Here is a 15,594-nt window from a genome sequence, read left to right on the forward strand (position 1 = left end):
TAATGTCACAAATCAGAAAATGTAAATTTAACATCAAAGTGAACATACAAACAAATAAATCAATGACACTTATTTTATATCATTGTAACTTTGCTTTCCATGCACTTTTGGTACTCATTCATATACCACAGTAAAAAACTATAGTCTGAGAAATTTCAAACATGATTAAAGGCAAGTGAACAGTGAGTAAAAAAAAAAAAAAAAAAAAAAATTTTACAAACATAGATAAAATAAACAGAACCAGTGCTAATTTTGAAAGGCATTTTTGATTTAGTCCTAGTCTTTATCTTGAGACGAATTACTGTAAGTTTACTTAACATTTTTACATTTAACATCTTTTGTTTGTTAACCTTAATGACAAGGATAGGTACTTAATTAGGAATGCTGTACCTTTAAGACGAAAGGCATGCATTTAATACTGATACACGTTCGGTTTTCACCCACCTGTGAATGTCCACTTAATCTATAGCTTACTGTATTTACGTGAGGTACTCTACACGACAGACATTTGGACTGCTTTTTGTGCATTTGAGTGCTGATAACTGATTGCACGCTGTTTATGAGAACTGAAGAAGTGGAGCGTGTGCGAGAGAGAGCGAGGACTTCTATCAGGGTGATTCCGCATTTCACGCCTTCACTAATTTCAAGTTAATCGATAACAAATTGTGACTCATGGGAACTATGGGATGTCTGGTCACCTCATCCCTACCACTTCGGGTGCTGATGCCATAATTTCAGATCGCTAGTTCGCGTTTTGGTAGCCTATCCATCCACTGCGGCTGCCACACTGAGACTAGATATGCAAATGCCCCTCAACCGATTGCAATCCAATGACAGGGACGCACATTTTGAAGGACAAGACAGTAGCCTATACGATGCATTTTGAATGTCCGGTAGTCCATAAATAACATAATAGTCCCGTCTCGTCTTGTTAATGAAGACGCGGCATAAATGTCATCATAGTTTTTATCATCAGATATTAGATTTAGCTCGTCAAAGTGTCGTCTAAGTCACATAAAAAAAATGTCAGTTAACAAATATTTTTCGTCCTTGTCTTTGTTGACTAAATTAACCCTGCATATTCAGTAGCATGGTATTTATAAGCTGCTTACCCTTTAAAACCGACTGCACGGATCCAGTATAATGATAAACATCCGATTTATTTCTCAGCCATTTATATTCATTTAAAACATAACTTGACTATGTTTACGAGAGTGATCGTCGAGATGGGTACTATTGACATAATTCTGTGTGTATGTGTCGGTTCAAACATAGATACGGAGATGTAAAAGATGAATCAACTCAAGTGTTCGCGCGCCGTCTGAAATGCATCTCTCTGTGTGAGTGTGTGTGTTTGTGCGTGTGCTTCTGGTGTGAGTTAAACAGAAAAAAAAGAGACGCCAAAGAGTTGTTTTCTGCAACTTATTGCACTTAACTCTTTTTAATGTCAAGCAATTCTCTACTAAATGTGTTTAACTAAAATGTTGACCTTTTGCAACATTGTGGTTTAAGTAGCCTATTATTAAAATGATTCAGATGGCACACGCCATATTTACATTTACAATATTTCAATATATCGTGCAGCCCTAGTCTTAAGACATGGTGTGATGCCACTGGGAGTTTGACCGTTATTTACTTCTTTTAATTGAATCACTGATCTGAAAGTTTAATCCACTACCTATTAGAGAACACCAGGCCACTAGAAAGTATCTGTATCTACAATGGAAAATGTTACAGTAAATTTACAGGTACATTTTAACAGTATTATACTGTTATAAAACAGTAACATGCTGTATCTTTTATATACTGTCTATAAATATACAGCAGTATTCTGTTTTCAGCTTGTTTCATTTGTAATTCTGTATTATGCTATAGAGACATTGCATACTGTGATGTATTTACTTCTGTGCTTATTTCAAGTGTAGGTTACTAGGTCTAGAAAATAAATGTTAACTTCTCTGCAAATGAACTGTTTTAAAATCAACTCTTCAAGATTTTTTTTGTGTGTGTGCATTTTTATGTAGTTTTAAGCTTTTGTGAACATCAGTTCATCTGTGACACGGGATAAACGGACATCATTAATTGCATTGGTGATTAAAGGGGCGACTGAGTCTTGCTCAAGCCTTACTGACATGTGAGCAAAAGAGAAAATTATCACAACATCAAAACATTTTGTATCTGCTGAAACTGCACAAACCAAACCCAAAACAAAGTTTTTTTCTGAAAACATGTGGGTGAGGTCAAACACAGAAGCTTGAGTAGCAGAGACACTAACAGGTGTTTGTTTTTGTACAAACACCAGAGAACTGCAAGCAAAGCAATTTTAATGTAATGGCTGACGGGTTGTAAAGTTCACATACACATGGAAAGAAACAGCTTGAAGGAACTTGAAGTGATAACAATGAGGCTTTACAATGAAGTTCAATTTGGTAACCCAAGTATATGTGTGTATGATCTAACAATGGTCAACAATGTTACATCATTAATGCCGGGTAATTATTAAATATAAATGTTGAATATAAATACACTACACATTTTTAAATTTGCCACATGTATTCAATATTAATATACATTATTTAATACCGTAAAGGTTTTTTTTTTTTCATTGTTAGTTCAATGTATTAGTAATGTATTACCTAACATTACTTATAAACCTTTTTGTGAATTGTTTCCCTGCATAACTGTGTGTTAATCAGAGATGCAAATGCACACTCTGCTCTTTGCTCTGCTGTGATCTGATTAAACCATGCAGGGCTCAAGACCAAGAAAAAAAAAAATCAATTTACACAAATCTGCGACACATGATTTTTTTAAAGTGCCACAGAATAATCATGCTTTATTTTTATTTATTTTTTTAACATTTCAACATTTCAGTCATGTGTTTATGTCTCCCTTCCTTCTACAGCATCCATATTAAAGTGGTAACTAAATGTTTTTTCCAACTTGAGAACTATATTCACAAAGAAATGTTTATTACCCAGAATCTGTGCCAATATCACGGACCACAAATATATCGGCATCACTTTGCCTTTGAGTGTAGTTTGGGCTCCTAATCAATGCATCCAATAAATGTTGTCATATATCTTACAAACATTCAGTCTGTTTACTTCATTAGTAACACAATTATAAAGTAGGTGTTGAATTTTATCTTTAGCTCCTTGCATTCTTTCTTATGTAGGTCAAGTAAATATATGTGCAAGCCTATGTAGTGCTGGGTGGTTTCACTAAATATCTGTATCTTTTTTTTTTTCTTTAGGATTGTGGCAGTTTCATGTTTTTTCCCCTTACTGGGCCTTTATATGAATTAGAATGCATGAAACAGTTGCATAATCACTGCATTTTAATCACTGTCCAATAGGCTTGCTGCAATAGGCTTGCTTACAATAATTGATGGTACTAAGCCAAAACACCGGTTAAGTCACTTGCCCACTATGGCACCGCCCCCCAACATCTTATAGAATTTTTTTTTTGTTTTTAGTGATAAAAGCCTGTTGACTTGTTTAATTTATCTATGGTTATTTTATTTTTTTATTATTATTATTTGTTTGTACATTGAAACTTTGTGCAAGTTATTTTTCATATATTAGGCCTATAACATGGTGTATTTTAATTTGGTTTCTTAACAAAAGTTATATTTTTAATATAAGTGAGTTTATTGTTTGGTTTTACAGTGTTTGTTGATTTTCCTTTTTTTTTTTACATATTGAAACTTTGTGTTATACAAGGACTATATACTGTATTTTTATTTGTTTTCTTAAAAGTGAATTTGTGTAGATCACTGCATGGTAGTGTTGTCACGGTACTATTTCAGTATTCGGTACCGATACCAGTGAAAATCCATGGTTCTCGGTACCAAAGCAAAACACAAAAATATGCTAATTAAAAAAAAATAACTTTTTAGCACTAAAAATAAAACCAATGCCATTCTTTATACTTATTTACAATTGTGTTTAAAGTTTTTCTACTAGTTATATAATTATGAAAAATGGTAAACAAGTTTCACCCAAATTTAATTTGTCTTTTAATTTATGAAATTTAAACATTTTATTTTTGGTAAATAAAGGGGGTTTGCTATTAAAATTAAAACATGGAAGAAATATTGTGATTAATTTCTTTAAAAAATAAAGTTTTTGAAATTTTTTCAACAGTAGTAGCAGTATCACATACATTTTACTAAATAATAGTAATATTTCTAGCACAATGCCTTTATGTAAAAATTAACTTTTAGGCCTAATGAATGCATATTTGTCATTTTAACTGAACTTAAGACTGGTGGTGATGCTTAAGATAGTTTTGGTCATTGAGGGTTTTCTGTAAAAAAAATAGTAATAGATCATATTAATTATTTTTAAAAGATAATACTACTACTAATTCTACTATCATACTAATGTATATACAATGCACTAAGAATTGATGAGCTGCTGGGTTCATGAATATTAATCACGTTGTCTGCGTTCGGTCAAACTGATTTGCTGAAATCAAAACAGGGACGGTACTAGATCAGCGCCAGCCAATGAAATTGCCATTTGCGCATTAGCTCCGCCCACTACCGGAGAAACCGGTATGTCTTCTGCTTGTTCGAAAATGAATATGAATAATTCTAAATGAACTCCATTATTTTGACAGAAGACAACAAAGAATAGTTTACATATAGCGTGTCGATTCAGCGTGGTAAGACTCTCTCTCTCTCTTTGCATGTGTGAGAAACAGCGCTATCAGTAAAGCGACGGTGAGTCGTGCGCCTTCACAAAGAGTTTACAGAGCATCAAATACAGGTGCGCTGTGTGTGCATTGAGATGAACTGAAAAGTTCAGATCGCTTGATGGAGAGAGAACTCTGAAGTTCAGATGCTGAAATTAATGCAAGCATCATGCGCTTCAGTCTATGTAGTAAACAAACCCGCACATCTCTGCCATTCATTAATTCACACAGAGACGCGCAGAACACGGATTCATATTTCAAACAACTTTTGCGGCTTAACATTTACAGATACTGGTCCATATGGAGATTTGATTTGATTAATTTATGCTAACTTTGACAAATTCCATGACTGTCCATATTAAAATGTAAGTTTCATTTTCATGACTTGATTTTGAGATTCCGTCCTCGTTTTCTGCTTCGCGGAAATCATAGCGCTGAACCGGGTTTGAACGGGATCTCGGTACTACCGGTACTTAAAGAAACCTGGTACCGTCACATTTACATTTTTTTAGTACTGACTTGGTACCAAAGTACCGAGTCTTTTGACAACACTACTGCATGGTGTGGCAACACTACTGTAAGGGACCGCAGACGTCTGCAGAGAGGGGTTAAGACTGCTGAGAAGATCATCAGGACTCCACTGCCCTCTCTGCAGGCCATTTACCATTGCAGAGTCCACAGAAGAGCTGCATCCATCATTAAAGACCCCACCCACCCCTAACGCAGATTGTTCACACTCCTACCATTAGGACAGAGATAGAGGAGTGCAAACCGCAGGACTTCCAGATTAAGAAACTCCTTCTTCCCCTCAGCTATTACACTTTTATACAGGTAGGTAGCTAGTGGACTTCTCTAACTCAGAGCTCAGTCAGTCCCAAATTGTTTCATCTCAGTCAAACATTTGTAATGTTATTGATGTATTACTACCATCGAAATTTGTTAATATTACTCATGTAGCGTCATCCCAATTTGCACATTTGTTACCATTACTGCTTCTATTGTTATCATGTAGTTGCACTCAATTTGCACATTACTGCACTATTGTTTTTAGCACATAATTTAATACTGTACATTTGCGCATATATATATATATATATATATATATATATATATATTTCTTTTTTTTTTCTTTCACATTTTATATTTTCCTACTTGATACTCACCTATATAGATATACATAGTCTATATTAGGGGTGGCACGGTTCGCTGAAAAAAAAAAAACGAATCGTTCGGTTCACCACTCACGGTTAGGCACGCGCTGGGACCGATGTTCAATTTAAATCTGACAAAGCACCTGTAATATGGTTTGCTATAAATAGCACGTAAAACAAACAGGGTTCAGTTAATATATGTTTCTGTTGATGGATGCCCATTCTGGCTTCCCAGACTTTATAACAACAGCGATGAGAGAAAAAAAAAAAAAAAAACCTTGGACAAACCATTCATTTTTGTTCAGTGCGAATGCCGTAGGCCTATGCTGGATTATGAGCAGTCATTTATTCCGTTCTCACCCAGGTGCTGATAGCGCGCTCACAGATGAGACCTGAACAACACACGTTGATATCTGTGTTTAAACTAAACTCATTTAAGCTTTGTCAGTTTAAACATTTAAGACCCAGTGGACGCAACTTACGTGTGCAGTGGGAAAATTTGTGCGTGCGCTCATCCGAAGCGCGTAAACCCACGCCTCAGAACGCACGCAAATTAGGGCTGGACAATAATTCAATATCAATATATATCACGATATTTTTTTTTCAATAACGGTGATATGATTTTTAAACACATTTTCGATATTTCGATATAATAATATATATAATAATAATATACATATTATAACAGCATTTGTCACTGACTGACGTTAGGCGCGCAGCCTTCAGAAAGAGCAGAACACCATTGGCTACTCAGCACAGCAGTAGTAGGCTGATCTCCAACGATGCAAATTTTAGCTACAAAATGAGCGCCCCTGACCGCAATACAAATGTGACTGAACGAGCTTCCACAAGTGAGGAGAAATCAGACGAAATGGTTGATAAGAGAGGAAAGACTAATTCAGTGGTATGGAAGTGGTTCGGCTATCTGAGATCTGATAAACTTCAGGTTTCAGCGTGCTGCAAAATGTGCCGGAGAGTAGTGCCGACTAGCAGCGGGAACACATCAAATCTGTTCCACCATCTGAAGCAGTTCCACCCGATAGAACATTCTGAGAGTCAGAAGATGAGGCACCATAAAAGTTTAAGCCAACAACCTGTCCCTCAAACAACACCACCATCATCATCCCCAACACCAGTTGTGTCAAAAGAGAAACCCATGCAGCAAACACAGATCGCTGCATTCATGCCTTATGACAAACAGTCTAAACGTCATAAAGACATTACAAAGGCTGTAACAAACTTCTTGGCTAAGGACATGATGCCGTTTACTACGGTGGAAAACGTGGGCTTCAGGAAAATTATTTCAATCATCGACCCAAGATACAAGCTCCCTGGGCGAAAATTTTTTTCACGCGCAGATATCCCTGCACTTTATGGTGAAGTTAGGGAAAGGGTGGAGGAACAACTGAAGTCAGTGTCATATTTCGCGACCACAGCTGACCTGTGGTCAAGCCGAACCTCAGAACCATACTTGAGCCTGACAGTCCACTTTATTGATCAAGATTGGAAGCTTGTCAGCTTATGCCTTCAGACGGTCTACATTCCTGAGGATCACACGGGTGAATCAATTGCAGCCGGACTTGCAGATGCGCTTGCCTCCTGGGGACTCCGCGAGGTCCGGCAGGTCTGCATCACCACAGATAGCGGGACCAATATCATCAAAGCCGCTGAGTTGAACAGATGGACAAGACTACAATGCTTCGGGCATTGACTGAACTCTGCTATTGGTAAGTTATACACAGCAATATAAATGGTAGAGTTATGTTAAAGCTGCATGTAACCTTTTTGGTCAAAAATTAGCAAAATGTATATAATGAGCCAGTAAATCATGAATCCAATATCCAAACCGTGTTTTTGTCTTATCCTGAATCACTACGGTACACTATAATAAGTGTTTATATTCGGACTATTTTAAACTACTTCGGCTCGGCTTTGCTGCGGAGTAGCCCAGTACCTGCGTGATTCGTCATAGACATAAACAGAGAGAAGTAGTTCCGGCTACAATGTTCTTCCACAAGATGCATGCAGAGCGCCACATGTTATGGACTGCAGCAGCTTTAATTGATTTTGTTTATATTAATTCATTGTTCTTAATAAGTACTTAGTTGTAACTATAATACTTACCCTGTAGTTGATTAGGTGATTTTATTCCCCCTATTTAGGTGATTTTATAGGCTATTCCTTTAATCTTTATTCAAGACATATTTGTATGGATTATACATACAGCAATTCTTTCAATTAAATTCAAAGGTGTTTTACTGGCATTGGAACATATGTTTACATACGTGAACACATGAACATTGTTACATATGTTAATTTGCCAAATCAAGTGTGAAGTAAAAAAAAATAATTATGCAAGCAGAAGAATTTTGCAGTAAGAATAATATGATTAAACGACAAATTTTAGTTAAAATATAAAAACAAATTATAAGTATATATTGCTTTTTTTTTCACTGTCTACAGAGAAAGTTAACCAAGACAAGCGGGTGGACAGAGCAATTGGGGTCTGTAAAAAGGTGGAGACTGCCTTCTCCTACTCCTGGAAGAAGAAACAGGACCTTGCAGCTGCTCAGGAGGAGTATCATTTGCCAAAGCACAAGCTCATCAGTGAAACACCAACAAGATGGGGCTCCAGTCAACAAATGGTGAAGCGGGTTCTGGAGCAGAAAAGGGCCATCACAGAAGTCCTCTCAAAGGACAAGAAGACCAGACCGCTGGTTCCTAACTGGCAAGATGTGGATGTTTTAGAGTCTATAGATGCAGCTCTAAGCCCACTCCTCAAATTCACTGATGCTTTGTCTGGTGAATCCTATGTCAGTGTATCATTTCTAAAACCAGTGATGCATCTCTTCAACACCTCCATCTTGAAGGAAGCAGAGGATGACACAGAGCTCACCAGGACCATAAAGACAACCGTGATGGGATACCTTAACCAAAAATATGATGACCCAGCCATGGATAATCTACTTGACATGGCATGCCTCGTTGACCCACGATTCAAGCTTCAGTACACTCAGGAGGAGAAGAGAGAATACATCAAAGAGAGAGCTGTGTTGGAGATGCTGAAGGGAGAGAGATCTGTTGTGGTCAGGGAAGAGGAGTCCAGAGAAGAAGCCATGAGAGACACTTTTGTACCACCCAAGAAAACAAAGCGTTCTCTGGCTAGCTTTTTTTCAAACAGGCCCACCACTACTACTGACACAGAAAACTTGAGTGCACAGCAGGCAGTTGAGAGGGAGCTCGGCAACTACCTTCTGTCTCCACATGCTGACAATGACTCAAATCCTCTGGATTGGTGGAAAGTTTATCAAAACAACTTCCCTAGAGTAAGTCAACTGGCACAACATTACTTGTGCATTCAGGCCACAAGCTCCCCCTCTGAGAGGGTTTTTAGTACAGGTGGCAACATTGTCACATGTAAAAGGGCATCTCTGAAGTCAGATAATGTTGACCAGCTTGTATTTCTTGCCAGAAACCTCTAGAGCCTGTCATAGGATGTCATCAACACTCAACAATGTCCCTGCCCCAGCAACATTGTGTTTTTTTTTTGTTGCTCACTCTTTTTCTTTTTTTTTTCTGCAGCTGAGCACTTTTCATATTTTTTTTATCCTGGCTGAAGCACTTTGGTTTATAAGAACAAGTTTTGTTACAATAAGTTTTGTGTAAAGAACAATATAATCAGCCTGTTATTGCTTAAAGATAAATATATTAATAAGGTCAGTCTGAGAGTCTTATGTTTATTTCACTTTTCTTGTTTGTATAAAGGTTAAATACAAATAAAAGGTGAACGTTCATTTATTTTTACCGTTTTTATTTCTAAAATATTATGTAGTTTTATAGAAGGAGGTTTCATAGACTTGGCAAATTAATTTTAATGTATTATTTATTTATAATTTTATAATTAATTTAAAATGAATTAACCTCAGAAGATTGTAGGTACAGACATCCGTTGTGGGCGTTATTGGCAGTTTTTCTGAGGTTTTTATATTGTTCATATCGATATCGAAATTATATCGTATCGACCGAAATTAAGAAATATATTGTGATATAAAATTTGGCCATATCCTCCAGCCCTAACGCAAATATTATTTTTTTCATAGTCTATATTCATACTACTGCAGCATAGTTTTTATTATGTTTCTTACATTGTAGGTATGTGTATAGTTTTTATAGTGTATGATTTTGTATGTGTGTGTATAGTTCAGCATTTTCTTGGCATTCATCGTGGAGAGCAAAGTAAGAATTTCATTGCTCAGGGAAACTTGAATCCTTTGAATTTAGTTGTTGTCCATTAATGCTGAATTGCAGCTAATTCAATAGTGAAAGTAAAATTTGCACTGACATTTACAAGCTATTTAAAAGTGAAGACAAGCGAGGAAAGAGGGAAAACCCAAGCAATATAATGATGATACCGGTATTACCGGTGGGAAAATTTCTTCACCGTCAGAACCCTACTGTTCAAACTGATGCTGCATGAGCAGTTATATAAAACACATCGGAACTAAGCGAAAACAGCAGATGGGCTGAATGAGATGCAAATTTACTCCCTGAAAGCAAAGAAGCTCTGTGCTTTAAAACACTACTGGTCACACCAAGGACATATACTAGACAACTATAAAGATATAGTTCTAAAAAGCTTTCTCAATATTAAAGAATAGCAGAGTCCACACCACAGCTTTAATGATAAAGGCAAAGAGAAACTATATAATTGGAATCGCTTTCAGAACTTTGTTTTTCCAGCTGATGAGCGATAAAAACACTGACTGCCAATCAGAATCAATCCTGCCATAACAAGCTTGAGAATTTAAAGCGGCAGACGAGAGTGTGCTTGGAATAAACAGATTATATCATCCACTGGTGTACATGCTAATGTAGTTATCTTTATAGTTTTGTTCTTGGTGTGAATGAGCCTAGTTATTTTTGGAATACCAAGTTATTGTTGGAATCACTTTCAGAACGATTTTTTACAGCTGATGAAAGATAAAAACACTGAAAGCCAATTAGAATCAGTCCTGCTATAACGAGCCTGCTACCTTTTTTTCTACTCATTGCGTTGCGACCTCTGGCAAGTATGAGACATAATTCTCATTATTCAGAGTTTAGATCCAACCCTGAGAGAGAAAACAAAAACAAACGAGAACAAACAAAATGAGAGCAAACGTGGGTGCGCACTGGGGTACCAAACCAGAGACTACCTGAAGGAGGTGGTCTGAGTTTGATTGCACACAGTTCACGTGAATATGAAAGCAACATGGACTCGGGTTCGCACTTGTTCAGGAAGTTAAGCGACCTGTGCATGCGTTTTAGCCGATTACAATGTATTTTCTTCAATAACAGAAAGTACAGAGTTAAGTGATGATAGTGTTGTTTATTCACCTTGGATTAGAGTGAGAATCAGCCTGCAGTGTATTCGCGTGTAGCAATTGCAATCAGAGCGGCAAATAAATGGTAATCCACTGTCTCAAAATAGTCATCTACATGCAATGCACATACAGTAAACCCATTAGTCTTTTACTCTGCTACCCATAATAACACCAAATTAATAATAATAAAAAAAATATCATACTTTGTGCACGTTTGTAATGATGTAAGATGACCTCAAATGCACCGGGGTTGATTGATTATTTTGCACTCCTGATATAATGAAGAAATTACTGTCACTACAGCAGAGTTTTATCATAAACAGTGGTCAAATGTCGATGCTGGAGTCTTTAAGCTTTCTAATGATACACAATCTTTCTAATGATTGTCCAGATCAAGTTCGAGTCTGATGTTTTAACATTCTGTGAATGTGAAACAACAATAATCTTAGGCCGTCTGCAATCTTTGTAGGTTAAATGAACTGTTAACTCACTTCACAACTCAATTCACCACATTGTCTATGTTACTTAGGCACTTTTATTAGTTAAGAAATTCATACCAGTTGCATAATTCAAACCGGTTTACCATTTGAACGGTATATCGGCCAAAACTAGGCCTATGCAATATAGTGCATATATTTAGCAAAATGCTCTTCTTTATAGTTATTTTTTCTAGCTGACTATTGAACTTATTGACGTCGAATGGAATTACATTCTGATGTACAACCCAAATTCCGGAAAAGTTTGGGCCGTTTTTTAAATTTTAATAAAATGAAAACTAAAAGACTTTCAAATCACATGAGCCAATATTTTATTCACAATAGAACATAGATAACATAGCAAATGTTTAAACTGAGAAAGTTTACAATTTTATGCACAAAATGAGCTCATTTCAATTTTGATTTCTGCTACAGGTCTCAAAATAGTTGGGACGGGGCATGTTTACCATGGTGTAGCATCTCCTTTTCTTTTCAAAATAGTTTGAAGACGTCTGGGCATTGAGGCTATGAGTTGCTGGAGTTTTGCTGTTGGAATTTGGTCCCATTCTTGCCTTATATAGATTTCCAGCTGCTGAAGAGCTCGTGGTCGTCTTTGACGTATTTTTCGTTTAATGATGGGCCAAATGTTCTCTATAGGTGAAAGATCTGGACTGCAGGCAGGCCAGGTTAGCACCCGGACTCTTCTACGACGAAGCCATGCTGTTGTTATAGCTGCAGTATGTGGTTTTGCATTGTCCTGCTGAAATAAACAAGGCCTTCCCTGAAATAGACGTTGTTTGGAGGGAAGCATATGTTGCTCTAAAACCTTTATATACCTTTCAGCATTCACAGAGCCTTCCAAAACATGCAAGCTGCCCATACCGTATGCACTTATGCACCCCCATACCATCAGAGATGCTGGCTTTTGAACTGAACGCTGATAACATGCTGGAAGGTCTCCCTCCTCTTTAGCCCGGAGGACACGGCGTCCGTGATTTCCAACAAGAATGTCAAATTTGGACTCGTCTGACCATAAAACACTATTCCACTTTGAAATAGTCCATTTTAAATGAGCCTTGGCCCACAGGACACGACGGCGCTTCTGGACCATGTTCACATATGGCTTCCTTTTTGCATGATAGAGCTTTAATTGGCATCTGCTGATGGCACGGCGGATTGTGTTTACCGACAGTGGTTTCTGAAAGTATTCCTGGGCCCATTTAGTAATGTCATTGACACAATCATGCCAATGAGTGATGCAGTGTCGTCTGAGAGCCCGAAGACCACGGGCATCCAATAAAGGTCTCCGGCCTTGTCCCTTACGCACAGAGATTTCTCCAGTTTCTCTGAATCTTTTGATGATGTTATGCACTGTAGATGATGAGATTTGCAAAGCCTTTGCAATTTGACGTTGAGGAACATTGTTTTTAAAGTTTTCCACAATTTTTTTACGCAGTCTTTCACAGATTGGAGAGCCTCTGCCCATCTTTACTTCTGAGAGACTCTGCTTCTCTAAGACAAAGCTTTTATAACTAATCATGTTACAGACCTGATATCAATTAACTTAATTAATCACTAGATGTTCTCCCAGCTGAATCTTTTCAAAACTGCTTGCTTTTTTAGCCATTTGTTGCCCCCGTGCCAACTTTTTTGAGACCTGTAGAAGGCATTAAATTTTAAATGAGCTAATTAAGTGGATAAAAGTGTAAAATTTCTCAGTTTAAACATTTGCTACGTTATCTATGTTCTATTGTGAATAAAATATTGGCTCATGTGATTTGAAATTCCTTTAGTTTTCATTTTATTAAAATTTAAAAAACGTCCCAACTTTTCCGGAATTCGGGTTGTAAATGTATTGTTATGTGGCAGCTTTCCACAGTTTGAAACACTGAGCGATTACACGAGACATTTCAGTAAGTTGAACTGTATCTTATAATAAACCTTTCGATGTCCATTCACGTTTATTTTTTACTATAGTATTAAAGAGAACGATATGGTGAACCGCATGCCACTTTAACTGAGGCACTAAAGAATGGCAAAACAGTATTTATTGTTTGAATTTTGTAATGAATTTATAATTTATATTTATAATTTATACGTTCATGCATTAACAACACAGCATATAGACTACAAATCCTGATAACAAGAAGCCATATAAGAATTGATTATAAATGAGAATTGTTAAAGGGACTGTCTATGTCCACAATAGCTGACAGATTTACCTGTTGTTGTTTGTACAAGATGTATACAAAATAGACACTGCTTTTCTGCACTTGTACTTTGCACTACTCCATTTTTGATCTCTTTGGTTTTCGGTAGAGATGAGTACTGCTTTTCCACTGAAACTTTGATGTGCATCGTCTTGGTTTATAATGTCAACATAACAAAAGATGGCGATCTCAGCAAAAATTTCAGTTGCAAATTAAGATATTTGGTCAAATTAAGATATTTCGATATTTTTTAAACTTCCAAAATCACTTTTCAAAATCCAAAATATTACCAAACAGGCGCTTTTGCACTTTGTTTCGAAACTAAATCATCAACCATCGTCTTGTCGGTCTCATCCCCACTCTTCTTGTCAGTCAGCTCGACTCACTTTCCTCAATGGATAAATGAAATCTGATATGTGATGATAACAGTGTTCAGTTTTTAATTGTAATGTCTGTTCTTTTACTGTTCTAAATTATTTTTATTACTAAAAACAACGTGGGGGTCGTTGGACAAGTGACGTAACCGGTGTTAAGGCTTAACACTGGTATCACCATCAACAACGCCTAGCCATGACACCTTACATTTACAAACATTGCCTTTCCTCTTTAATGATTACTACTGATTTTTACTGACTACTGATTTTGAATTGTCAATGATGATGATAAACTACACCCTGTTGAAATTAGTGTGTTTGGTAAAATAATCTACTAAAATAAGAAAACCCAGTATCTATATATAAGATAGATATTAGGGCTGTAGCTATCGAATATTTTAGTAATCGAGTATTCTACCAAAAATTCCATCGATTAATCGAGTAATCGGATAAAATGAGTTTTTGCTTAATTAAAGTGCAATATTAATTATGCAAGAAAAAATAAGACTCCTGGGTCTCTTAAAATGAACAACTAAGTTTCCTTTTTTAGAATTTTTATTTTTTAAATGCATAAAAATGCAATGCATACATCAAAAATAAACATTTAATTATTACCCATTGTTTCTCTGTCTGTACTTGTACTGTGAACAAATACAATAAAGTTGACAGATGAATTAAGTGCATTTAAGTGCCATTCAGTTGGGGTTTTAAATAAAGCATTTTCTGAGATGCACATTAAACATTAAACACATAAAACATTAATTTAATTTATCTTTTAATTATTGAGAATTAACTTAACTTTTTGGTAAACAAAGGGGATTTACTATTAAAAATAAAACATGGAAGAAATGTTGTGATTAAACCTTAAAAAAAAATATTTTGGATTTTTTTTTTTTGTAGTAGGCCATGTACATTCTGCTGAACAATAGTTATACATCTCTGGCAAATACTTGTCTAAAACAGGACTTTTATTTTGACGGGTTGACTTACCTTTACAGCTCTGTGTATGTGATGTGACGCTAGTTTTACTCAAATCAAACGGTCAAATGCTCATGAAGTGACTGTCAGAGCAGTTCTGGAGATGTTGTTCATGTGTTCACGTCCTTATTTAGTGAGACAGCAGAAGCTGAAATTACTGCGAGCATCACGCACGCTTCAGTGTGTGTTAATAAACGGAGACGCGCTTCTGCTCCATTCATTAACGAAGAACATGCAGGATTCATTTTTAAATAGACTGTTCTGGCTTAATATTTACATATATTAGTCCATATCGTGATTTGATGTAAGTGCAATGACCTATTTTTGATTAATTCATTCAA

The 15,594-nt window shown here is 36.3% G+C and overlaps 1 protein-coding gene across 1 annotated transcript in view; it reads right to left on the bottom strand.

The window, feature by feature from the left end:
* Positions 1-15,594, bottom strand: part of LOC132155201 (xenotropic and polytropic retrovirus receptor 1 homolog) — a 53,871-nt gene that overhangs the window by 23,307 nt on the left and 14,970 nt on the right. The gene's annotated exons all lie outside the window — the stretch shown is intronic.

Source organism: Carassius carassius, chromosome 12 (genome assembly GCF_963082965.1).
Source record: "Carassius carassius chromosome 12, fCarCar2.1, whole genome shotgun sequence".
Lineage (NCBI taxonomy): Eukaryota > Metazoa > Chordata > Actinopteri > Cypriniformes > Cyprinidae > Carassius > Carassius carassius.